The 27,786-nt window shown below is 43.4% G+C and overlaps 1 protein-coding gene across 1 annotated transcript in view; it reads right to left on the minus strand.

Moving 5' to 3' along the window:
• LCLAT1 (lysocardiolipin acyltransferase 1) overlaps positions 1–27,786 on the minus strand; it is a 171,050-nt gene that overhangs the window by 131,725 nt on the left and 11,539 nt on the right. The gene's annotated exons all lie outside the window — the stretch shown is intronic.

Raw genomic sequence — 27,786 nt, forward strand, 5'->3', positions numbered from 1 at the left:
GATGCATTTGGATGGGTGGTCCCAGCTCCACCCCAGCTGTGCTGCCTTGACACATTGTGTGCAGCCCTCCTCCTCAGCCAGGGTTGTTGGTTGTCCCTGTGCAGACTGGGGGCTTCACTGCCTGCCTTTAGGTGTCTTCAGTTCACTTGTGAGAAGCCTTGGGTAGCTCCTCCATCATGTGTCCTCTTCCCTGCCCGCAGTACCTGCTCCATGCAGAGCAGGTTGCTCAGGAGAAGTTTAAAGGTTTCTTAGTTGGGGAAATCAGATTATGTGGTTCAGGATTTTCCATGCAACACATAAATTGAGCCTTCACCAAAAACTCAGCCCTCACCTCAGCCCTCTGAATGGAGAGGCAGGGGAACAGGGAGATTTAAAACTTAAAAAGTTGAAAACCCAATTTATTTGAATGTCTTCTCTTTTGGATTCTAGAGGTCTAAGATTCAGAGGTACAAAGGACCAAGAGCTCCAGGTCTTCCTGGGGCAGAAAGCACTGCAGGCAGACAAATTATTACTGATTTTTTGTATATTTACCTAGCAGAGGAGGCATCAGTGGTGGCTGGAGGTATTCAGCTTCCTCAAAAATCACGCCCTTATTACCTTGAGTTGGGCACTGAAAAACATAGGCTATGTGCAACTTAATGGACGTAGATCTGATATAGATTTTCCCAAGGTTCACAGAGCAAGTCAGAGCTAGCTTGCAGGACCCTTTCTGTAAGATCAAGTCTTTTTTTTAGTGAGAGTAGTGTGTATATTTTGTACTCATTTTCCGTGTGGACAGTTTTGACCTTCATAACTGTGCTACACTTGTACCACTGTGCGGGCAAGGGGATGCTTGATGCTGTAGTTACCACCAGTAATAAACAGCCTTCTCACTTCTCTTTTTGCTCCCCGGAATTCCTCCATTTTATCTCTCTTCTCCCCATCTCTTTTAATTCTTAAAGACCAGCTTCTACAGTCCTGCTGTCAGGCTGCCATTTGGTGAGGGTAGAGCAAAGTTAGTATTCAGGTGCTGAATTCAGGCTTCCTTGCAGTTATGACCCATCCATGAACAATATTCCTGCTAGGAAGAAATGCCATCTGCATGGGATGTGTGTGGGAGGCATAGCTGGGGCAGGGAAATGATACATTGTGCACTTGCACAACACCTCTCCGGATCATACCTTCCTGGTTCACCTCTTGGACTGGCTTATTCATGGGTTTAGAGGGGAGTAAGAGCAAGGTGGAAAAGCACAAGGCATCTCTGCTAGTAAGGCTGTGCATGTGGCTGCTAGGAAGAATTTGGCCTTGATTATAAAATAAATGGGGTTGTTTGGTCAGTCTCAAGCTGACATTGTCCTGTGCTGCATCCAGGGAGCTCTGCTCTGCCTCATTGGAGACAGGATCCGGCATTCTGGCTGAGACTGAGCACGGCTGCTGAGGCTGGCACGGAGGGGACGGAGCCGACTTCAGAAAAAGCATGCAGCTTTCCAAACATCTTGCAGTCTAAAGCAAAACCAGCAGTACTGACATGCTGTGAGCAATAAACAATGAGCTTTGTCAGCATGTCTAGAGGAAATGATAATTCTCGGAGTGTGAATGATGAAATGTTAACCAAGATGGAGGCTTTGGATAGCACTGTGGTTAGGAAAGCATATGTGTATCAGTGTGGAAGAGCTGACACCAAGGCAAACAGCCCTAAGTAAGGCATTAAAGTCTTCCAAGTCATTCAACTTACTCCCCAGTAGCATTTTTTCCTGTCCCTTGCTTGAGGTGTAAAGCATTGCTTATGTAGTAAGGGAGATTAATGCTGTGGTAACCCGCACCTGAAGCTGCTCATCTCCCTCCGTGTCTTCATCACCCATAACACAGTGCTATCGTTCAGCCCTCTGAGACAAAGGTCTAGATTCAAGCTGATTTTACTATTGAAAGTACATTACAAGATTGGCTATCCTTCTTTTTCATTCTGTGCACTAACAGGCAGCTCTGATTTCCCTTCTCTTTTCAGCTTAATATAAAGCCTAATGCAATCAGTGGGAGTCTTTTTATAGGTTTCAGTGACCTTGATAGAGACCTGGTAGCCCTATGCTTAGATATTTTGTAAATCTGTCCCATAGTTTCAGGGTCAAAAAGAATCAAGGTATATCTATTCCCTTTGTCTAGGGGACACCTAGGGAAAAATAATCCTAGGCACCAGCACAAGCCGGGGGCTGACCTGCTGCAGAGCAGCTCTGCAGAGAAGAACCTGGGAGTGCTGATGGATGACAAGTTGACTAGGAGCCCGCAATGTGCCCTTGTGGCCAAGAAGGCCAATGGTCTCCTGGGGTGCATTGGGAAGAGTGTTGCCAGCAGGTGGAGGGAGGTGATCCTGCCGCTCTCCTCAGCTCTGGGGAGGCCTCATCTTGAGTACTGTGTCCAGTTGTGGGCTCCCCAGTACAAGAGAGACATGGAGCTACTGGAGAGAGTCCAGCAGAGGGCTACAAAGATGATCAGAGAGCTGGAGCACCTGCCCTACAAGGAACAGTTGCGAGAGCTAGGCCTGTTGAGCCTGGGGAAGAGAAGACGGAGGGGGGATCTGATCAAGGTGTACAAGTACCTGAAGGGAGGGTGTCAAGGGGACGGGGACAAACTCTTTTCAGTTGTCCCATGTGACAGGACAAGAGGTAATAGGCAGTAATTGAAGCACAGGAAGTTCCACCTGAACGTGAAGGGGAATTTCTTCCCTGTGAGAGTGACGGAGCACTGGCACAGGTTGCCCAGAGAGGTTGTGGAGTCTCCTTCCCCGGAGATATTCAAGGCCTGCCTGGATGCAACCCTGTCTACCATGCTGTAGGTGACCCTGCTGAGCAGGGGAGTTGGAGTAGATGATCTCCAGAGGTCTCTTCCAACGTTACGGATTCTATGATGCTATGATTAAAGCTATCTATTGCAAACCATGTGAAGTTTTTCCAGTTACCCAGTAATGCATACCATCTACATGCATGTAATGGAAGAAAACAAGAAGAACAACTAGAATAAAAGAAAATGCTCCAGTTATTCTTTATAACAGTACTAATTTCGTAATGTCATCACTGGGATCCATTGCATAGAATAACCTAGACAGTTATCTTTGTGTGTGTAAGAGAGGATATATGTGTATGCATGTGCATATGAGATCTGATTAAGCAGTAACTTTTTCCTGATGTACCGTATGCAGCATGGAACTTTGATCTCACTTTCCAGCCACCCGTCCTGGGGCTGTTTTAAGAAAAATGACATTCAGTCCCATTATTCAGTGCTGGGGAGAGAAAAAAAAAAAAAAAAAAAAAAAAAAGAAAGAAAAAAACACCCCATGTTCTGCTATGGCTAGTGTTACCCTCAGGCATTTCTGGCATGTTTCCGTTGTAAATTCATTTTATATGTGGCCAGGAAGTACCACATCTTGTTGCATCATATAAGAAAATCCCACTTTGAAAGAGAGAAGTACAATCCCTGTTGCTCATTTCCAATCTATATAAGCATCTAGTGGAAGAATGTCAGAAGACCTGTCATTAAATATAAAAGAGCTTTGGTCCACAATGCAGTTACATGCCTGAGCCTCAGCTTGGAAGAACAAGATCAAATCATGTTTTTTTTTTTTTTTTTTTTTTTTTTTTTTTTTTTTTTTCCCTCTCTCCTTTTAATGGTGTATTTTTATTGTACTTCTTTCTTTCAAGCATGACAATGATTTTCTTTTCTGACAACAATTGCTCTTCCATTTTCACTCTGGGCATTTTTTTTTTGAATAGAGATAAAAATTAACCCTATTGGTCTCCAGGAAAATCCCATCACCATAGATTTCTGCAGCAACCTGGCCCACACCTTAACATGTCCATATGAGGCACCCTTACAAAAAATACAAAAATACTAAACACAGGGAAGTAATAAAAGGCCAAGCACTCCAGTTTGCCTGAGCAATACTGCAGTGCTTGAGATGATGGTTAGAGACACTGCGATATTTGCTACTGAGGCACAGACCTTTTGTAGAATAAGGAGACGCATCTTTAGTATCATAACCATGATCTTTCTCTCTCTCTTCACCTCATGTTTCTTTCTCTTTCCTGACCAAGCCAACATCTGTTTCACCTCTCCCCTCACTCTTACGAAAGCATCTCAAAAACAAATTTGCTAAGCATTAGGAGAGAGGTGGGCAGCCACTAGCACAGCAGAGCGAAGACTTTCATTGTTCCCACTAAGCCAAGAGTCATGATCAGGGTCTACAGTACCCATCAGCTCACTGCCCACATACATGCAGACACATGCAGAACTTTTCAGTAACAAAATTCTACCCATCAGATCACTTCTGCCATGCCTGTCTCTCATCTTAAAAAGCCAGGACCTGCCCATTTCTGTCTCCATTCCACATCTTCCCCAAACGTCCCTTTGTCATCTGTTTAGTTGGGAAATAAGACATGGATAAGACAGGCTGCACTTCCTGCTGGTCAAAATAGCTCCCTTTCATAAGTACCACACTCAGAATAGAAGCAGGAAAATTTGAGAAAACACATCTGATGTAATTAGTGTAACCTTTCTGCCAGGTGGTTAACAGCAGAGAAAACGTCTGGATTTAATATACCCATGGCCCCTCTTGATAAAGAACTAAATTCCAATCTCCACTTAGAAACCTGAGAAAATTTAACATAGCCTCCCTGAGTGCTCTTAAAGAGATGGACTTCCACCACTCATGCGCGTTCCCAGACCTTTATTAGGCAAAAGGGAGCACAGTCATAAAGCTAGGCAAAACCAGCAATGGCAATTTATATTCAGATAATGAGTGAAAGACCTTTCATTTTCAGGTCTGTTGGCAGTGGTCCACTTCCCTCCCCTCTCACCCTCTGGTGAAAATGTCCCCCAGAGAGAGCCCCGTGACTCCATCACCTCATCCGGGGTCTGGATCAGTGAACAGTCATCACTCGAGGCAGAGGGGAAGGGCCGGGTCTCTCTCTAATATCCCTGTCTGGTTCAGCTTGGTGATCCAGCTCTCTTACTGTGCTGGATAGATAAGGTTTCACTAGGCCACTCAGGTCTGCTGAAGTCCCTGGTGACAACCATCTAATCAAAGAATCAATCTGAACCATTTTTCCCTAAGGAGACCCCAGTGTCATCTTGCAGCAAAGTCCTCACTTCACTGGAATGAGAAGAAAGAAGCACACTTGAGCAGGGTCCCAGCTGTCCTAAAATGAGCTCCCTGCTACATGCTAGGAGCCTCTCTCCTTCTCCCTAGTAACACAGATCAACTTCACCAGTTAAAGTCTCTGAGGTCCCAGCTTTTCTTTATTCTCATACGGGGAGTAGAAAACTTATTATTTCCTCTGGTTTATAGATACAGTACTTAGATATCTACAGTTTCTATTTCATCCCAAGTTCTCTGCCAGTGTTACAGATAAAAGACCTTTTAGTTGCCTATAAAACCAACCAAAGACCTGATAATAACACACACACTGATGCTCCAAGGCACTTTTTGTGCTGGGTGCTACATGGAGCTGCAGGGTGGGAATTTAGGCAGCCGAGTGTTCTGAACCTGTCTTCATCACTGGACTTGGCAAAAAACTAGAGTTAGATAACTCTTTTTTAACTTCACTGTGAAATCCATAATGCCTATAGGTAGAGGCCATGCAGGAAATATCATTCCAGCCTGTTATATGACATCTTTAAAGCAGCCAGAATGTATGAACAACAAACCAGTTTCCTTTCCTATGTGACTGTGATGCTGCTTCCTCCAAGATAGTATCATGAAAGTCAGGATGTGGTGTTCACATCATCATATCCTAGGCCCCAGGGTCTCTGAGGCTTTTTGGTTCTCAGATGGCTGGAAAGGAATAACTGTGGTTTCCAAAAATATTCTCTTTCCTTGCTCATGCTTGACTGGAAGGTTGCATCACCCCAGTTCAGAGCTGGGAACCTCATCTCTCCTGTCATTTGGGTTGCTCTAATCTCCTCTGCCCAGTATTATAATTTCAAATCATTTGGAGGCTGTTGCTTCATGCTGAATAGCTTGTGTTCAAGGCAGTATTTACTTTGAGAGGTACCTTCTGCATGTGTTCTATCATTTGCAACTGCTTATAAATGATTTGGGGCTGAAGATCAAAGCATCGATCTTCAATCTGGAAGTGTTAAAAGATTTAACCTGGAGAAACTGGAAAGTTTTTAATAGTAAAGTCTATTGCTCTCTTCTTTCTTTCTGTCTTACTCCACATGATTCGGTGTATTCAGAGTTTACCGAAATACATGAGAGTTGGATGTTAATTCAGTGAGCTCTAAGCTGGATTCTGAGCCACATTCAGTTAAGCTCAAAACTAAGTATTACTCTTAGGGATGAAGATATGGAGTTAGAAATGGTTGAGAAGGTGTTAGTGGAAAAGGCTGAGTCTGAAGGATTTGGATGTTTTTCAGGTTTTACATATTACAGCCTTCTATCTGACTTTTTTGTGCTTTGTGCCCAACCTAAACCTGGAAACATATTCAATAAACCTAAAGGAATCTTTCTGAGATCCTTTACAAGTACCATCCCTGGAAAAAAAAATGGAGATGCTTTCTCCTTTTCTTAAATCCCCCATTAAAACAATGCACCTAAAGATGACATTTTGGCTTTGACTCCACAGCAAGAAGCAGGACAGGAGTTAGGACTGAGGAAAAAGATCAGAGGGAAAAGACAGAGATAGCAGCCTTGAGAACTAGTCCAGACAGTAGCAAAAAGGCAACAAGACTTGTCCACAGGCAGTTATTCAGGCAGATTCACTCATCTCTCTCTCCATCCCATGAGGCTGGTGCCTGAGGGAAACTATGTTGACTGGTCAGTGTTACAGCCAAACTGTGTTGAGCATTACTCAGTGTTTGGGTAATGCAGCCAGCCATTCTCCTGGCTGCCCAAACACATTTTGGGATGTGAACAGAGGTAACAGAATCTATCTATCTGGACAATTTCAGTGAGGAATGGGAATTGTCTCTCCCATCCGTATAAAATTATTTCTTTTTATTTCTCTTTGGTGAGAAAATTGTTATTGTGTTCTTTCTTTCTTCCTTTTCTTTTACTTCTTTTGTTTCTTTCTTTCTCTCTTTCTCTTGGCACCCATCCAAACAGTCCTGCAAGCCTTCTGGTTAGTGTAGCTGTTTCCCACTGAACAGCAGGCAGTGGCGGGAGTATGGCATAATTCTCTAGGAACGTTTGGAATGAACAGGAATGATGTAAATAGAAGATACTTGTAGGTTCATTATGCACCAGTGGAAGATCCTGGATCACAGGCGTTCATCTCTGCTGAACTCAACAGTCTAAAGCAATTTTAAACATTTGGATCGTACAGAATGTGTAAATACTTGTATTCTGGCTAGCAGTAACAATTTAATGATAATTAAGACTTTCTAGTAAATGAACAGGATAGTATAGACTTACTTTATCATTCCAAATGTGTCAGAATTGAAACTTTTTCTGAATTTCCACATTCATTTTCTTTTAATAGATTATAGAAAAAGTTGTTACAGTTCTTAAATTTATGATCATAGTGGAAACATCTCCAGATATTTCTATAGAAAATTTAAAATAAATTTGTTAGAACTTGCAATTTGATTTCACCTTCTCATGAACATCTTCATGTTGTGGATATAGATATAACTTAAACTTATGTACTCAACCTGTGTTATACATGCGTAGATCCGATAACCTTGAGTCAATACATATCCTTTAATGCCTACTTTGAGGGGAATTAAGAGTAATTAACTCTCAAAAGCAATGACACCTTTTTGTGATATCCCTATTTGTGTATCAAATATCTGAACAAATGAAGTTTTACCCCAGGCTTCAGATATATTTTTAAATAATGAAATAAGCCTTGCTGAGATAGTAAAAAATGACTATGTTTTACTCAAAGAGGATTTTGAATTATCAAAAATATTTCTATTCTAGAATTTTTAGAAATTTCAATAACCATTTATAAATGTTGAAAATATCTATCTTGACAGCTGGTTAAAGGAGGACTGTAGGTTTCCTATTAAACACTTTGATGAATCTGGCACAAGACTATCATCATCCTAGGTCTGTTCTGAACATCTCAGAAAGGCAAACAAAGTTTTAATTTACAAAAATAAATCCCACCAAGGTTAATCTTTCGAAAGCTGTAGTCCAGCTGGATGCCCTCTACCTTGGTATTAATTATGAAGACTTGCCCTGTAATCTGTAGGAGAAATATAAGTGGAATGTAAGCAGTTATGTTTAATATTTTGCATATTAACAGGGCATCTAATGCACTGTGAGGACATCAAGCATCAGAGGATACCTAAAACACACAGTCCCTCTAAATGAGCAGTAATCCCCTCTGTGGAATCCTCAATCTCATGAACTAATAATTGATGCTAAAGGCTCATTTGCTTTGGGACCTCCCAGCAGCAGAGGGGCTGACATTGTAACCATCTCCAGGCATAGCAATGAGTATAACTCCGAGGTGAATGCATATAGAAAAGCAGATTACAGTCTTTTTTTTTCCTTTTTTTTTTCTTTTTTTTTTTTTTTTTTTTTTTTTTTTTTTTGTGGCAATGAGCACTTTTCCTTGGCCCTGTAGTGCTCTGTCGAAATTTTTGAGCCACATGAATGTTTAAATAAAAAGATCCCACTGACGGTCTTGAGAAGTGAGATCAATAATAATTTCCACAAACTTTGCTCTTTTACATAATACCTCCCTCTCAGCTCCCTGTGGGATAAACAGTTGGACACCACGATGACATTTTGCAGATGTTGGGCAGTTCCGGGAGCAGTGGTGGCAGCGGGAGGAGATGGAGGCAGGCAGGAGAGAGAAGCAGAGACAACTGAAATTCATTACTTGAGGAGGTCATGGGGGTCAGTGACAGTGGCAATGAATGGATTTTTCCAGCTGTTTTGAGCAGAGATTTGCACTCTGTAATCTGAATGCTTTTATCTATTTCTGAAAATAGACAGGAATTTTTTCCACTGGCTTCTCCAATCTGCCCATAGAGATGCAGAAAAGGATTACAGGGATAAATTCAGGTTTTGTTAAGCAAGCATAGCTTTTCCAAACCAAACATAGACAGCTTTCTCGCAGCATAAACATGTATGCAAGAGTTCTTTTGTAGGAGGGACACATCCCCTTGTGAAACAAATGAAAGTGCTAGATGCTGTGAACAGCCCTCAGAGCCCTTAACTCCCGTTACAAACGGAGTTACAAAACTCCGTTTTGTATGTTGTTTGTGTCTCTAGGCCAGCTGTGCTAGAGCCAGGGAAATCTCTCCAAGGCTGCAGAGAGAATAATCTAGATTTGCTTCTCCTGCTGAATGGACAAGTACTAGTTTATTCAGTGACTATTTTCTGTCTCACTCCCATTTTGCTGCAGTTAAGCTTCCTCTCTTGCTTAGTCATGTCCTCTTTTGGCAGGGGTTTCTTTGAAAAGAGAGTAGATTCTAGAAATTTGCTAGGACAGAACCCTAGTGTAACACACCTGGTGGGTGTGTTACAGCATTTTCAGACACAAAGCATTGATAAGAAGCCAGCATTAGTTACTAACCTTCCTCTGCCTGGAGCAGAGAACACAATGCTAAGATCAGGTTTGGGCATTACCGGAGTTCTGAACTAGAAACTAAAGCATGTACTTGGGTGTGTGCATACCTACGTCTTGGGATAAAATGCCATGAGATAATGGAATCTGCAATTTCACAGCATCATCTACTCTCCAAAGATTTTTATCATTTTCCTGGTGTCCCTCAGGCCCCACAAGTCCTGTCTCTGAGAGTCTCACCTGGTCACGCTCTATCCAAGCTGCACAGACACTCTCACGCTGAGCGTAGTAATGAACCAGCCATGTTCTTCACTTCCTTGCGCATTAGCAACCCCACTTTACACACAAATAAGTTTGTATAAAGTACAGATACATCCTTTTTGGATGGAAAGAGCTAGGTACTGAAATACAACCCTGCTATCACAATCTGCAAGCTGAGGGAACCTCATTTATCCTGGATAAATCTTTGTTTGGAGGTGAGTTAGGTACTGAGCCAACAGATTGAGAGCTTTGCCCACCATCCTGCCAGGAGGTGGCTCCGCCTAGCTGTGCCCAGCTGACAGCAACACTCTAGAAAGCTAAACATACCAAAGCAATAATTTTAGGGAAAAGTAGGGGGGAAAAAGATATTTTGATTGAGAATTGCACTTATTAACGACAGTAAAATCCTTGTGGTGGGGAGATGTAAATCTGGATGGAAAACAGTATATAAGGATGGGCTCATCCCTAGACCTGGGGGTACATCAGGTCAAGCTCAAAGAGCTGCTGAAGTATCCTGACGGCTCTGAAATATGATGATAGAGTGATCATCCAATGGAGTCTCCTTATTTGGAGATTCAGAAGGGGAAAAGGTCTCTTAGGAGAACAGCATTGATGGTGAGGCAGCAGCAAATCATATGTCGCTGGCAGAGCAAACTAACACTGAAAATTGAGGAAACTGCTACAAATTCAGGCTCTTCCAGCATGGAGGAGAAGGAAGAGCCACCGGGACCCACAAATGAGGCTTTCAAACATATGAGCAAAGCAGGCTGTATTCCATCTGTTGCAGACAATTCATTTGTGGAAATACACTGGTGCCTCAAGCAGGCGGCAGCAGCACTGCAACCCCAAGACAGGGCGGGCACTGGGGATTTCAGTGCCACACCGATTCCCCCAGAGAGCTCTGGAGGGCCACAGAGCTCCATTTCCCCTGGCCAGCCAATGCTGAGGCTAAAATTAGTCAAATCCGTCATTTGGAAACTAAGTTTCTACAATTGACCAAACTGGTCAGAGTGGAGCTCTAAACATAAGCTTCTCCTGGTAAAGAAAGAGTCTGGAAACAAATTCTAGGGAAACATTCAAAGGAATTTGCTTGTTTGGCAGGAAATCTGTGCAAAAGGCAACCCAGTTCTGAGGATCTAAGATGGTGCCTGAGCTAAGAGACTCTCTGCACTTACTCCTAATAGTCCCAGGCGGTAGCTTTTTTTGTGCTCCAGCCTTCTCACACTCACGGTAAATGTGCTCTGTGGTATTAGACCATCAGCCAGCTCTTCTGCCTCTCCCCCTGCCTTCTCCAGTAAACAAATAATGACAGACTCCTGTTCATCCTTGTCTATTTTGGGATCTCAAACAGTCCTACTGATAATCACTGTTATAAATGTTTACACTGATAGGAGACTGGCCCATATTGTAGAGTGATAATAACAGTACAATTTGATATTCATGAGGTGCTGATGAGCTCTAAATATAGAAACAGAGTAATTATCACTGGCACTACAGCCTGGAATTCAAGAAGCAGATAACTGGAGAAATGGATATGCTATTTATTGCAGCTTCGTCAGTAACAACAGAAAAGTTGTCTTGCTTGATGAGGCAAAGACCAGACTGCAGAAGGCAGAGCTCGTGAGAGAGGTGCAAAGGGCTGTGATATGCTATCAGTGGAAGGGAAAAGCACAATTGCAAAAGAAAATTCTGAAAATGCACTGGATGCCAAGCTCACCCCAGTGCACATGACTATGCAAGGCAGTGACGAATGAGATGATTGCTTTTACAAGGAAAATTTGTGTAACTGACTGGAAAAAACATTGTGGAAGTTTCTACCAAAATGCCTGGGGAAAGACAAAACCTTTGGCCACAATAGTCAGTGCTGTCTGCAGCTAGAGATGACTGCCAGGCTACTGAGAAAATGGTCTGAACAGAGATCCCGGCAGGTCACATCCGCAGGCAGTGAGCTTTGGACTCTCTCCAACAGCACTGGCTGCAAGGTCACTCAGTGCCTCTACACTGGCCTGTATGATGGGCAGGGTACGTTGCATCCCTGCATCTTGGTCACACATACATACTTTCTATCATAGAGGACATGGTATCATCTCATAGTTCATAGATAAAACATCCATTTCTACACAAAGCGACCCAAAGCCCTTTTCTCCGTAAGATGTCTGTCATAGATGAAAATGTCCTGGGATTCTATCCATGGCATGAGACAAGGGGGCCTTATATCACAAAATTATCACGTAATGAACCAGCCATACAGCCTCCAGTAACAGAAGGTCAGTATTCCAGATATAATCAAGATAGCTAATGTCAGGAAAAAGCTATGGTTCCTCCTATTTGTCTTCTTTTAATTCCTTTTAAGGACTAACTCTTACTGAAAACAATAAAAATAACGAGTATTCAATACTTCTGATAAATAGGTTGCTAGTTTAACTATGGAGTCCTTAAATATGCAGATAGGCACTACTTCAGGTTTGTGGTTTTGAATCATTTCATTTTTTGTGGCAAAATCCTTTTTTAAGTTTTGTGTGTTTGTATGTTTGAGTATATGTGTGGTTAGGGCTGTGTCCTTCTCCCAGTCTCAGAAGGGTGCTAGAAAGATTAGTTACCTAATGATTTGAAAGATATTTCAAGATCTATGTGTGTGAAGTGTGGACTTCAGAGTCTCCACACAGCAGCGATACCCATGGAGTTGAACACTGTGCTATTTGGATTGCCAGAGTCATCCAGGATCTGAAACTCTTTCACGCAGTCTTTCCCTCATGCCTCTTTGAAGAATCTTACACCTTACTGGTGCTTCCACAACAGCCAAAGCCAAGATTTGCTTTGACTTTGACCTTCAGCACCACTGTGCTGAACAAAGCACTCACCAGTTTCTATTGCTACAGGAAAAACACATGGACTGTAGCCAGTCTGTTGCTCCAGAGAGATCGAAAGCGAAGCCTTCAAACAGGACAGGGCAGGAGTTGGAAATTCATCACGAGTTTGGTTGTTGTTATGACTTTTGACACTGATTTTCTCAAGTGAGATGGAGAAGGGATAAAAATTACCTAACACAGACTTTGGTCTGAAAATTGATTTCAAAGAGGATGTTTCCAAGAGCAGCAATTTCTGAATCAGTCTCATTAGGTGATTCTATAGTCTTAAGAGTCAAGCAGCAAACTGGACTCTAAATTTCTACAAGGTTTATGGAACCTGTGCTTCCCTATGGACTTCACATGCATCACCCCAGTGCATGAAGAAGTAAAGAACTAAAATTTTTCCCATGCTCTGCTAATACTATTCTGCCCTTCTTCTATCTTTTCTCTGTGTAATATTAGTCTAGGTGGAAATGAGAAAAAAGAAAAAGAGAGAAGGATAAAAGCCTAAAGAATTGCAAGTTAAAAAAAAATGAGAGAACACTCCAATGCATACCTAAGGTGTTTAATATGTTCCTGTAGGTATATAAATATTGACCAAGCCTTGAAGCACACTATAGTTAGTCAAAATAGGTCATTTTGTGTTGTTGAAGCAGAGGGAGTCAGCATTTCCCCAGACTTGTACAGTTTTTTTTTTCACACAACACCACAGAGTTTTTGTTTCAAGTTTACAGATGGGGTAATCAAAAGCAGTGAGAAGTTGTATCATGTGGCCCAGGACAGGCAACAAGTCACTGGCATAATTTCTACTGGAACTCAGCCTTGCTCTCTATCACTGGCCCTCTTCAGAAGAGAAGAGTCTTTGTTAAACCGGACATGCATAGAGCTTGAAATTATTTTTCCATGGCAGTATGAGCTATGTTACTTTAGGGACAGTGTCATTTACTGTGCTTGGCTCCATGTCAGTGTGGTGGAGAGAGCCAAGTGGCTGCAACTGGTCCAGGGTCCCTGTCTAGAGGTCACAGCAGCTTGGCAAGTGGACCTGATCTCTCAGACAATTTCCAGGCTTGTCTGCATCAAGTCAGCTCTGACATCAATAGATTCATTAGGCATTTTGCATAAATAATTGACAGGGGCTGTTCCCTTTGCTGAACATGTGTTTCAGTTGGATAGAAACCACTCAGCCTGTAGGGAATCTGTGCTGTGGCAAAGGCAGATCAGAATGGTATTTTTTAATTAAAAAAAAAAAAAAAAAGGCATTTCAAGCGCAGTTTGTGCTCTGTTTGGGGAGGAGCTCTCTGCCCCCAGGGAATTTTCAAGATGCTGAGCTGTGAAGGCAGCTGTTGCTTCTCTACTTTGCTGCTCTTAAGCAATATATTCCTCTCCTTGGCAGGTGACAATGGAGTCAGAGCAACACCTTCTCCAATGAAATCTAAAGCTCAACGTGGTTTACAAAGGTAATCTCAAACAGGGATGCTGCTTCACAGCTGTAGGACAGAGATGTTCCCTCTGTGGCTTACAGGCCCCCAAGGGTCCTGAAGGAGCTCCAAGGGGTCCAGCACAGGGCATTAAGAAAAGTGGTTATGCTGGCAGGAGGCCTGAATTCACTACAAGGGTGCACTTCTGCTGGGAAGTGTGTGGGCTCTGTAAATCTAAGAAGGTTAAAAAACTGCTCTGAGGTCTGCTGACATAAGCTTTGTGAAGTGAAAACAAATCACCAGTCCCGAGACAAAATTGAATTTTGTCTAAGGGAAAATGTGACATTCATTGGTAACTTCCAGATTTTTCCAATTCCAATTCCAGTTTGGTCACAGCTCAAAGGTTGTGCATCCCAGTTGTAGCTTTTTGTTGTTTTTTTTCCCCCACAAAAATATGAATATTGTCCTGATTAGGTCAATGATTGGAATTTTCTTTTCAAGAAGTGTTTCTTTTTGGTCACAGATGGCCTTAAGCCTAGCAACAACGCAAGACTAAAGGTCACCTATGGTGACCTCACCAAAAGGTCACCTATGGTTTCTCACCAAAACCAGTTCTCTGCACCTAAGTCCTGATCCACACCCTCATCAGTCCAGTTACATGAAATCAAGGAAGTAAAATGGAAGTGAAACAGGAATGATACTGTAGTGTAATAGGCCCCAAGAGCTGCTCTAGTAGTGTTTTATTTGATATATTTCCTGTACCAGAGTTGTTCCTGTTTTTTAATAGTTGTGGTAAAGATATGTTGACTTCTGACACTTGGAATAACTCATCATCTTCTAAACAGCTTTCCTCTGTAGCTCCTTCGAAGCACAGTGAAAAAGAGTCAAGGCACATGTTGGAGAAGAGAAGGGAGTTAAGAGAATGGGAGAGGGGAAGTGTGGAAGAAAAAGGAGGAAACCCAAATCTTCCATTTGCACCCCCCTGATTTGCACATTACTGAGAAAAAGTATGTCAAAGACGTCTTCAGATGCAACTGGAGGTCAGTTTGCTGTTTGGTTAAATGAGAGCGGGAAGTGGAAATAATCATTGTTTTTAGCTCAGATGAACACGTCCAAACCAAACCTTCACAGATATCTTTCCTCATAACTTTTTCCACTTCCGCTACCTCCAACTCTCTCTTTGGAATGAGTGGTGGAAACAATCCTTCTGGGTCATGAGAAAGGATCAAACCTCTAACCATGTTGTTATTCCTGTTTTCCAGCTCTCTGCACTCACAAAAACAGATGATTAAATAGAGTAGGTAGTAAGCAACTGAACCACCTCTCCTGGCAGGTACAGAGAGTTCTTTACAGAGGAACAAAGCTGCTAGAGTAGACATATTCCCTGTTGTAAATTTGCTTGTTATTCTTCACAAACTGACACAGGTGCTACAGAGAGGCATCATCACCTTATTAGAACAGCTTTTCCCACATTTTTGCTCAGACTTATAACTAAGCTATTCTGTCTGCATTGCCCTTTAACAAAGCTTATGAGCAAATTATCATCTCTTACACTTTAGTTAGGCAGCTTTTTTTGTTTTTTTAAAACAAGGCTCTTGCCTACCCATGTAATTGTACAAGGGCTAAGAGAATGGGCTTTGACTTTGATCCAGGTTTCTTGTCATGAATAATAAAATAAATAATAAATATCAATAGTACAATATCCATATACATGCACACACTCACTAAATATAATACTGACATTTCTGAATTTATGATACTGTCTCATCCTTTGAAAAAAGGAACTGAAAAAGATTATGAAGTTTGTATCTTGCCTCCCATAGCCCACAGAGCTATGAAATCTATCAATCAGATTCAAATACCAAAGTTCATTTCCTTCTGATGCAAAACCATCTATCTCAGTAAGGCAACCAGTATTTTAGTTCTTCTCAAGCATGCAGAACCACTATGGTAGTACTATTTTTAAAGCGCACATATATATGTAAAGCACGCGCTGTGTTCATTAGAAGTTATGGGAAGTTTTAACTTGCCACTACATTTCTGCTCACTGCACACGTGCCAGGGAGAGCCCTGCACAGTGTGGATGTGACAAAATGTGGTGCCAGGCTGGAAAAGGGAGGGCTGGGAGCAGGCAGTGGGCAGCTGGCAGAAAGACCTTGCCTGGAGCCTGCAGGGCCCATCGTGGAGCTCGCTAAGGTGTCTTCAGAAGCAAAGTTATTAGGGTTAATGTGGGGAGAAGGGGAAAGACCCCAGGGAAGTATATCAGAAGGGGAATTTTGCTGTCCTCGGATAGACAGGGCTTTTGGCTTGCAGGAAGAAAGGGCCTCCGTCATTAGCTTTCCCTGCTGTTCCTCATGACTTCATCTGTTGAGTGAGTTCCTTGTTTCTGCTGGGAGATGAAATGAAGTCATATATGAGGCCAGGATAGGGAGAGGACTCAAGGCCTCACTTAGAGGAACACTCTCCATGGGAAGGTCTGACAGACTTAAAGGTAAAAGAGTTACAAAGTAAATCATCATTCAACTTAAAAATTGAATAAGACCTCCTAAAGGTAGATTCCTACCGTGCTGAGATTCACTGAGATAGTTAAGATGGCCTTATGTATTACACCTGTATTACACCTGCCCTGAAATGATCCTATGGAAATACCCTGATGTCAGTGCAGAGCCAGCACTGTTCCAGCTCCACAGCAGCCTCAGGCTCTGACCGAGATCATTCCTGTGCTGGAGCAGGAGAGGAGCACAGCAGAGGGGTACGCTCATGCCGAGCAGGGGCAGAAACCCTGTTTATTTTATCTAGGACACTGATCTTGCACTCTGGCAACAGCCCACAACTGACAACAAAGTGGGGAAGTGAGTTATGCCAGCCCCCAGAGACAGAGACCAAAGGAGAAACTACAAGTTTCCCAGTGGAAGAAATAAAGTCTGTTTTGCCTCTGCTCCTACAGCACAGCACAGACATTGTCCCTGGCTCCTCTCCTCCAGTCTGCAACAAAGCAGCTCCTGGCAGCCTCAACTATTGCCCAGCAGGACTGACTGTGAAAACCAGCCTTCACAAAACTCACTGCCATGTGGTGATGTGTGCCATTCTGTTTGGAGGCACTGGTTTTCTTCTCAGAGAGGCCAAAGCAATCACAAGCCTTTACCATGCAGTCTGGTTCACCGGCTCATACCCCCTGTTCACAGTGGTCCATATGGCAGCAGCGCTGGGACTACCAGCCCAGGCAGAGTGGCATTGCTCAAACTCCCTTGCACAAATGCTTCATGCAGTCATGTCTTTGCACTGCCTGAATCAAGGTTGGCAACCTTGGGTGATGAGGGGTCAGTCACACATTGACTTCTTGATCTTAGACAACTCTGCAGGTAAAACAGCGAGGTGAGGCACCTCTAACAGCCCTGGCAAACCATCCTGGGGATGACGAGGAGAGCACACTGCTGCTGACAAAGCTAGTGGCAGTGCTGATCATATACATGTGTAATTGGGAGTTGTCCTGCTATAAAGAGAGCGTTTTTAAAAAGCCAGACATTTTTCCTTTGTTCTTTATATTTCTGTAATGACACGATGCAAAGAGCAATGTTATACAGATGGTCAACAATGAGGCTGCATAACAAAAGAGAAAAGCTGTTGGCCTAAACTATTTGACAGGGATCCATCACAATCAATCCAGGGCCAGAAATAAAAGTGACCCACACAGCACTGGTAGGGTGAGCTCTCCAGTGTGACTTGCATACCATATCAAAAGGCTACCTGAAAATCCCTCACTGGAGTCAGCCAAATTATTTAGAAGTATTCAGGGACTTCAGCCAAAGCAAGTATCTTTTGGTTATGAGCCCTGTGGACCCAAAGGCATGTGCACTGCTGCTATTCGCTGCAATGGATTCAGACTGGCTTTCTGCTATCTATATTTATCACGATCCCCTCAGGAAGTGCTTTGGCAGGATTTTGTAATGAAAACCCTGCCCAGAGCACTCTTTGGCATGCAGTGAGCAGCCTTAAAATAGCACAGTGACATACTGCAATAATTACTCATATTAACACTCTTCATTGTTCTGTGAGATGCTTTGTCCATGTCGCCCGATTCATTCCATTGCCCTGTGTGTGGCAGGAATGCAGGGAAGAACTGGCCTTTCCAAAAAGGCAAAGTTCAGCTTTAGACTCGGATCCGAACCCCCAAAGAGCACGCAACCTGACTGTGATCGGAGCCGTTACACAGAGAGCCACTGCCAATGCTTGGATTTGCTTCTAGATCCAAAGTTTGCAGGCACAGGTTGCCATCTGATGAGAACATTAAAATGAATGTGCTTAAAAGGCCAACCAGAGAATAGCTTTGAATCTATATTATAGGAAGAGGCGGGTTGCCTGCTGGTTACACACTGGCTTCCCATTTAGCCATGTGTTTAAGTTTTCATACCTTTCTGAGTAAGCCTTCCCGTACTATGCTAACTGCACATCTCATTTTATCTTCAAATATTAGAAAAAAAGATCATTTTTAGTCAGAGAGAGATGGGGAAGTGGGAATAGTTTGCTAGAAGTTGAAAAAACCCTAGAAGTTTGTGTATTTTTGAGGAAAAATGTTTTCAAAAGAAAATCATTTCAGTTTGAATTGCTTGAATTTTGCATCTTGAATGTCTGCAGTGGATTTTTCCCATTTACAATAAAATGAGCTTTTAGGAAAACATTTGTTATCTGTGCCTATTTACCTAACTTCACCCAACCTGCATATTATGAACTTGATTTAAAATCCATCCAAGTCAGTAGAAAGAATCCTAAAGACTTCAGCGAGTTTTGATTAAAACCTCAACTCTCTCTCCTATACAACTGCTTTGAGTTCCCCAGGGTCATGCTCCAAATATTTCAAAAAACCCACAATCATAACATTACAGAAACCAGGTTCGCTGAGCAGATAGATATCAGTAACTGCTTAATTAGTATTTCACAATGAGAGAAAATACTGTAGTCTCTTCTGTATACTGTGGATAGAGGGGAAGGTGAGTTATGGCATGAGAATAGCTGCTCCTTTAAATCTTTATTAGAAGTATGTACACTGTCGCTTTGAGAAAAATTAGCACTTAATAACACATCTCACTTGATTTGCTGGTATATGATACAATTATTGGGTAAAGAGACCCCACATATGCTGACCATTTGTGCTTCCATAATGTTGTCCATCTAAGGAGTTCAAAATACTTCCCAAAGGAGAGCTTAGCCATGTCAGTGTAGCAGGTTATAATCACTCCAACATCTCTCCTCTATCCTCATTTCCAGATAGAAGGAAACCAAAGTTGTGGAGAGAAGAGTGAGGTGCCCAGCTTCTTTGCAATTCAGTGGAACATCCCTGGGAAGATGATGCAATAGCTCACCCTGGATGTCATCTCTAAGCATGCGGAGAAAAAGAAGGTGATCAGCAGTAGTCAGCATGGATTCACCAAGGTGAAATCCTGCTTAACCAATCTGATAGCCTTCTCTGATGGCATGACTGGCTGGGTAGATGAGGGGAGAGCAGTAGATGTTGTCTGCCTTGACTTCAGCAAGGCTTTCAGCACTATCTCCTATAACCTCCTCCTAGGTAAGCTCAGGAAGTGTGAGTTAGATGAGTGGACTGTGAGATGGATTGAGAAGTGGCTGAGTGGCAGAGCTCAGAAGGTTGTGATCAGTGGCACAGAGTCCAGGCGGCAGCCTGTAGCTCACAGTGTCCTCCAGGGGTCAGTACTGGGTCCACTCTTGTTCAACTTATTCTTTAGTGACACGCATGAAGGGACAGAGTTTGCTGATGATACAAACCTGGCAGCAGTGGCTGATACACCAGAAAGTTGTGCTGCCATTCAGAGAGACCTGGACAGGCTGGAGAGCTGGGCAATCAGGAACCCCATAAAGTTCAACAGAGGCAAGTGCAGAGTCCGGCACTGACAGAGGAATAACCCCACGCACCTGTACAGATTAGAGGCTGACCTGCTGGAAAGCAGCTCTGCAGAGGAAGACATGGGTGTGCTGGTGGACAAGAAGTTAAACATGAGCCAGTAATGTGCCCTTGTGGCCAAGAAAGCCAATAGTATTCTGGGGTGCATCAGGAAGAGTGTTGCCAGCAGGTCGAGGGAGGTGATCCTGCCCCTCTACTCAGCCCTGGAAAGGCCTCACCTCGAGTACTGTGTCCAGTTGTGGGCTCCCCAGTACAAGAGAGACATGGAGCTACTGGAGAGAGTCCAGCGTAGGGCTATGAGGACGATCAGAGGGCTGGAGCATCTCTCTTATGAGGAAAGGCTATGAGAGCTGTGCCTGTTTAGCCTGGAGAATGGAAGACTGAGAGGGGATCTTATCAGTGTCTATAAATATCTTAAGGGAGGGTGCCAAGGGGACAGGGACAAACTCTTTTCAATCGTGCCATGCAACAAGACAAGAGGCAACAGGCACAAACTGAGACACAGGAAGTTCCACCTGAATATAAGGAAGAACTTCTTCCCTGTGAGAGTGACGGAGCACTGGAACAGGTTGCCCAGAGAGGTTGTGGAGTCTCCTTCTCTGGAGATATTCAAAACCCACCTGAACGCAACCCTGTGCAACATGCTCTAGGTGACCCTGCTTGAGCAAGGGGGTTGGACTAGATGATCTCCAGAGGTCTCTTCCAACCTCAACCATTCTGTGATTCTGTGAGCCTATGATTTCTTTGCTTCCATACCTAAGATCATAGCTCTGCTTCCTGGTGAGGTGGGAGAGGTGACTTAGAAATGCCCCCCAATGACAAATGCACTGTGGAGAGGGGGCAAGAAATCCTTCACTTCCTGACTGGTTTCCAAATATATTTTTTTTTTGTCAGCATCTTTCAAACTATTCACAAACAGCGCTGTATGACGAAAGGGACAGCAGCAAACTGAATCAATACACAAGTCTCCTTCTTCATTAAGAAAACTAATTTGGGTCACGTGAATTCGTGAATGTGCTCAGGACCACTTCTGTAATTATGATGATTAGGAAAAATGCTATTCCAAGAAAGCATATGGCTAAAAATAAGGTTTGCATTAAGCTATGCTACACTTCTGTTGAACTGCAAAATGTCTTTTAGAATATATCAAAGCACATTTTCCAAAGCTGCCTTCCTCCAGCGTGTCATCAAATCCACTCTGAAAGCACAGCTCTGCAACGAACTCAGCATCTGAATTTGTAACAGGATAGGTATCTGCCAAATGTATCGTCACCAGCAAACAATGCACTAGTTTTATGAACTTTTTTTCCATGGACCAGCCTTTATTAGAACATTTTCAATTAATTCCTTGGTCTCCAAGACCTTCTGCCAAGGTCACTATTCATGGCTGAAAGGGCTGCTCACTGAGTAATGAACACTAACTTCTCAGGAGACTTTTTTGTAAGTCATAATCAAACACAATCTTCTGTTAATTGCTTACACGTACTCGGTGCATTAACAGTAAGAGCTTTTAATATATATATAATTAAATTCAACTGAGGCAGGCAAGGCTTAGACATTAGCACCATACGAGGATTCTGTTGATGACCTCTCTGTCAAAGCCTGATCTGATTAGTGACTTGAGGAAAATGTTTTATTTGGAATAAAGCCTTAGTCGAGAAGACTGTGCCTCAAATGCAGTGCTTGATGGCTACTTCCATTGCTCTAATATAAACTCTTGCTAGTGAGAGGACATCAACAACAAGCGTTTGCCCTACTACTGGTCTGCAATTAGTTGTCTGCTGAAAATTCACTCCTAAATGTCTGGTTTTGAACCACACTGCATTTGTTCTCACAAAGACTTCTTCTCCTTTGATTTACTAGGGCACATGACTACTTTGATTTTCTAGGGCACAACATGCCTTACCACAATCAAAAGAGTAAGAGTCCAAGAAAGTGCTGGCATGAGCAAGCAGGACCTCACCAAAATCAAAGCAACCCACTCACATAGCTGTATTGTTCAAACTTGCGGAAATACTGCTACTTGTGGAAATACTGCTACTTAAAATTGATTCTCAGATGCCAGTGGCAATTATCAAGGGTGATCTTGGCCCTATTTCAGAGCAATGTCAGGTTGAACAGTAGTTGATGGTACAGTCGACCAGCTTGTCACTGAGCTAAGCCACAAGTGAGCTCCCCTCCCTGAGTCTCTCCTCACCCTGATCTATGACCAAACTTCCAAACAAATTGATAACTTCTGCTGAAATCTATCTCAGAGCACGAGATATCACAAAAGGTTTATTAGAGCTTAGCAGGAACCTAGGAGAGATCAACGGTCTGGGGAAAGTCTGTCCTGAGCTGTCAATTGCCCGAGTTACATGAGGGAGCTTGTACAACGTCTGCCTGAACCTCTCCGAGTTTTCCTCTGCTGCTATCAGTGCTTCATTCTTAAAGACACTTAATTTATTCATGAAAGAAGAGCTTCTAGAGGCAGTATATTTTGATCTTCAAATGTCTATTTCCCTGCCTTAGCTAAGGCTGCAGGCTGCCCTTCTTACATCAAATAAGGCCAAGCATCTTTAAATGTCTTAGTTCTCTGCAAGCTTGATAAGAAGCATTGAGGTAGCCTGCAGTCCCTGTGAGGAAAACCAGAAAATACAGTGATGGAGAGCTAGCAGAGCCTACTGAAGAGTTGCATGTTTCCCTCTTTTTCACTTTTTTCCTTTGAGAAACTGGCACATGAGTCCTTTAGACTCCTGGGTTGTCCAGATAGTCATTTTAACAGATAGTACAGCTTGGAAAGAGGGACAATAATAAAACAGATTCCTAGGCCTCTACTCCTTTCTGATGTTTTATAATTTTTGTATTGGTTCAGTTAACAGGATTTTCTAGGAATGCTGCAATCCCTATTACATTGTTTTTCCACTGCTAGTTTCGAATTATACTGCTTCTCCCTCAAAGCTCATAAAGTTCTTTTTAAAAGCTCATAAAATTTCACCTGTGTATGTTTATGGCTCTCAGGATATGAACTAAACTCAATTGATTTAGCTGTATTTACCACTGCTGAACTTCACTCTATATTTCACTGAACTACCTTTTAGAAGGAATATATACCACTTCCCTTTCCTTTCCTTTTGCTGAATTCTTCCAGCATGGCAGCTGAATCCATAAGACTAATCCTTTTCTTTCCACTTCATTGGAAAAAAATGGATACAATTCTGTCTTAAAATGTAAACTCATGTGTCCATACTGACAAATAACTTAATTTCCTTCTTCTCGCCCAAGCCCTAAGTCTATGATCATCCATACCACATATTCACTAGTTTGCTCTATTTCTTTCCAAAAGACAGCACCATTACTCCAGCTTTCACACTAGGCAGGCAACGTAAGTGTGAAAGGGTCCAGTTTTGGTTCCTTCTCCTGGGATGCTCCCTCAGTATTCTCACACTGTAACCCAGAGTGCACAACAGATACCATTAGCATCATGTTATAAAAGAACCGACTTCTCTGATTGCAACACAGCCCCCACATTTCTTCAAGCATTTTGAACTAAAAAAAGAAAGCCACAGAAAAAATAATAATGATCTGCCAAGGCAACAGCCCTGGAAAGACCCAAGCCAAGTGCTATGTGATGTGGATGCTGCCAGCCTGCTCTAGAGAGAGTTAGCTCTCAGGAATATTGGCACAAGCCCCTATACCACTATGGTCTGGAGAAAAGGAATTGCTCTTAGCAGAAGATGCCTTTAGAAGAACAGATATAGTCAATGAGAAAGCTGTAATTTCAAACTCCAGCTCCAGCAAGCACCCAGAGCCCATGGCAGCCTCTGGAATATCTGTGAGATTTCCCTGGTCTGGCAAGTTTGTGTCAGGACTCTTTAGTCTTGTCAAGGTTGGGCAAAGAGGCCTTAGCCAGCAGAAGACAAACAGCAACTTTGCCTGTAATGCTGACAGAAATTAACATCTGTAAAGTAATGTGGTAGCCAGACATAAACCTGAAACTGGATGCACAGTTGTAGATAAATACATTTGAGTTGCCATGACTTCTTTTCCCACTGTAGACAAGACCCATGAAAACATTTTTGATCTCTAGCCCTTTATCTTATTTACAGGTGGACCATGAAGTGAATCAGCATTTCAGAACCTCCAAAATATTTGGTTTTGCTTTTGGCATTTGCTAATAAAAATGATTGGAGTTTGTGAGAGGGAGTGGAAGAGCTGGGCTATTTTTTGCCTCCTGAGCAATGAATGAATTTGTAGGGCATAAGACAGGAATTTGTTCTCACCTTTCTGAGTCTGTGGTTCATTCTCTTTTTGGTGCACAGTAAATTGTTGTGCTGGGATGGAATGATCTCCATGATTTCTTGCACGTGACAGTCTTGTGACTTTGAGGCAACCACTGAGCCATGGTATTTCACCCTTGGCAGTGGTCACCTCTGCTCTTTCCTGCCTGCTACGGAAGGAGCACAGCCCCCTCTTCCGCACACGCCTCAGCAGGTTCACTGCTGCCAGTAAAGCAAGAGGACTTGCAGGCCAGCACAACGACTGCTGCTGCACAGGCAGGGGGAATGGGCTGAAAAGAGTGAGAGCAGCTGTCAAGGTGGCCACTGCAGTCAGTACCAATAGACAAAAAATGATGGATCTGTCCTGTCCAGAGGAGCCCTGTGCTGCAACACAGACTGGGCTGAAAGCAAGAGCGCAAGTATGAACATCCCCAAAGCTCAGGAGAGGATGCACAGCCATCTTTATAACAACTATCTCCATAATGGCCAAAATGGAGTCCTAGAGTCTAAGTTGAAACAAATGTGGGGACAATATAACCAGGTACAGATCTGAATTTGGAGTTTGTCTATGAGAAATCACTGATGTGGCAAACAACACTTCAGAATTCGCTGTTTTTCTTCAATTTCACAAGCACTGAGACACCTTGATAAAAAGACTCTTACCCAGGATATTTTAAAGTGAGAAGAAATAAAAACTATATAGAAAAATACAGAACTTTCACCTTGTTTTGTTTTACACATCAGACACACTGTGTGCGAAAACCAGCACACAACTCCTATTAACAGCCTCACACTTTTGCTTCGTGGAGGTAGCTGATTCACTAAAATCTCCTTTAGGAATGAGATTGAATTCTTTCATTAGAGAGTTCACTGGAAGTTACAGCAACCACTGTCACAGTGTCTTCGCTGAGGGCACGGCAGCCAGTAGTGTGGGCACAGGATGAACACCTTACCTCTTGGTCTCTAAAGTCTTAGAGCTTGGTTTCGCATTGAAGTTCATGAGGTTACAACTTGAGTGTGCCCTTACATTTCGGTTCCACTCGTAAGTGATGATTTTGATTCAGAGATGGACCCTCACAAGCATACAGGCTGCAACACTAATTAACACCTGTTATCAGATGCAACATGGCTGTCTGAAAACGTAAACGTAAATGTACTAATAACTCCCCAGGGCTCTGCAACAGTGTCTGCTGCCTGCCCGGAAGTGGCAGATACATTTCTGTGCAGCTTCTGGGCAGGAGCTCCTGAGGTGTCTGGATTTGCTGTCATGCTGAGAGTGCATCAGCCAGCCCATTCCATGTTGCAGGCCTCGTGCAGGCAGGTAAGAAACAGCTAGTCCAGCTATAACTGCTCTTCATAGCCTCCTCACCGGAGGATATCATCTCCTCACATCTGCTCACTGAGCCATTCATGTGGACACTTCCCAAACCACATCTGCCAAAGGAAGTACTGCTAGCAAAAACCTAGAATTTGACTATTTATGTAACTATGGTTCGTTTTGCTTCGAATTGTTTGCAGAAAATCACACCAGTAGCTCTGTTAGCAGATCTAAAGGAATCAACATCGTTAGGAGAGGTCAGTAATGGGCAACCAAATGCAGTAATTTCTTGATGCGAGCATCTCTAACAGGGTGGGCAGCAGGGCATGGTAATATGCCAGATACCCTTACCTGGCAGTATCTGGTCCCATATCATATCTCTATGCCATCAAAAGGTGACAGAGATTTATCTACACAGCCACTGCTGGCAGATATATGCACGTTCTTCCAGTGTGCCAGGCCAGCTGGATGGGAACCAAGCTAACCACAGCTACATGGCTTTTGGTCTGAGTTGGCTCATGACCTACTCACCCAGAGTAGAGGCAGCACAAATGCATCTGCCTGTGAAATGCTGTGCAGACAGAAAGCAAGGGACAGACAGAGCTCTACAATGATGTTAGCTTCTTATGTAAAAAGTTAGACTCTCTTCAGCCTGTTCTCTGCTGTCCTAATCCCCCTTCCTTTACTGCTATCTGTTTTCAAGTTGGGAGGCAGGTGAACAACAAGCATGTGGTATCTCATGCTGGAATAACCAAAGCTATCTATATAACAAAATAAAATGAGACTCTCTTTATCAATTTGAAATCAGTCCTTTTTTTTTTTTTTTTAAATAAGAACCTCTCCCTTTTTTTTCATCTCAGTGGAAACTTCTTTGACACATTTAGGTTAATACAGTTCATTTGACAGATCACTCACCTATCACATTCCCGTTTCCTAATCACTTCCTTGTCTTGCAGCCACCCTGGCTGAAGACTGATGATAGCTCCTAATAGCCACCGCGGCAGCCGCCGCTCCTGCAAGCGGCTCCGTGCAGCACATGTCACTGCGGCAGTTAGTGCCAGGACTTGCGGCACTTCCCAGCGAGGCAGGCCACGGGCCACGCGAGCACGTGCACACTGCTCAGGCACTCCCATGGCCAGAAACCCAACCAAAAATAGAGCCTGCTCCTGGGAATCGGGTGGTGGATGTTTTTGTCCTAATAGCAGCTTTGTGTTTTAAATGTTTTGCAGCCCACCAGGCTGCACCAGGACAACAAACACAGATGGGGCAACTTGTGAGGTGGCCACCTCAAGGCACCTCACTGCCCTGCCCTGAGGAACCAAACAGCTCTTGGTTGCAAAGAACGGCATTTCTGGAGCAGTGTCTCCCCTGCCCGGCACACCCACGGGAAGGGCTCGCAGTGGGCAGCTCAGGAAGAGCAGCAGCAGAAGCAGCCGCAGGGCACATTTCCACCTTCCTCATCAGGCAACGCGGCTCCTCGCCCCTCCCTGCCCCAAGCACAATTACACACAGCACCTGTCTCAATAGGCCCCTCTTATGGAAGGCAAGAGGTGAACCTCATGAAGAAAAAATCTGAATTTTGTGGGAACGGAGCTCTATGTTGCTGAAGGACACCCAGCTGGGGTAAACACAAGTGAGGAAGCACAGGGAGATGGAGTATTGCTGCTCACTGCTGAAGTGCCGGGGCAATCCCAGCTCACATCTCCACCTTGGTTCCCAGTAACACGCTGGCAGCAGCATGCAGCAGATCCACACAGCGGGGACACGAGGCATGGACCCCAAGGCACATCAGCATTTCCAGGATCAGGTAAGTGAGAGGTTCCAGCAGAGAGGAACCACGTTGCCAGGCGCTGCACCGTGCCTGGCACTTTTCACAGGGGTGGCAGCCAGACGAGCTCTCTTGCATTAGAAGAGGAAGCTGCTGGAGCCCAATTTGAATTCTGCACTCGTCTGGTCCTTGCAGCATGTTTTTTCTCGCAGTATTTGTTATGCTGGAGACGGAGCCTTGTCATTTCAGGCAACTTATCATTTCACACACCTTGCTAAACCTGTCATGGCATCAAAACGGGGGTTTTTGGATGACTGATCCCAGAAACAGTGTTGGTGACCATATTTCACAACTGCATTCGATTTGATTGCTTTTACTACACTTGCCTTTCCATCCTTTCCTGTTTGGCCCCGAGAGGGAAATTGGGAGATATGACCAAGAATGAAGTCTGAGAGAGGAGAGGTCCTTCCTGTAGGAAGCAGGACTGTCTCTGTAGCATATG

This window comes from Rhea pennata, chromosome 3 (genome assembly GCF_028389875.1).
Source record: "Rhea pennata isolate bPtePen1 chromosome 3, bPtePen1.pri, whole genome shotgun sequence".
Lineage (NCBI taxonomy): Eukaryota > Metazoa > Chordata > Aves > Rheiformes > Rheidae > Rhea > Rhea pennata.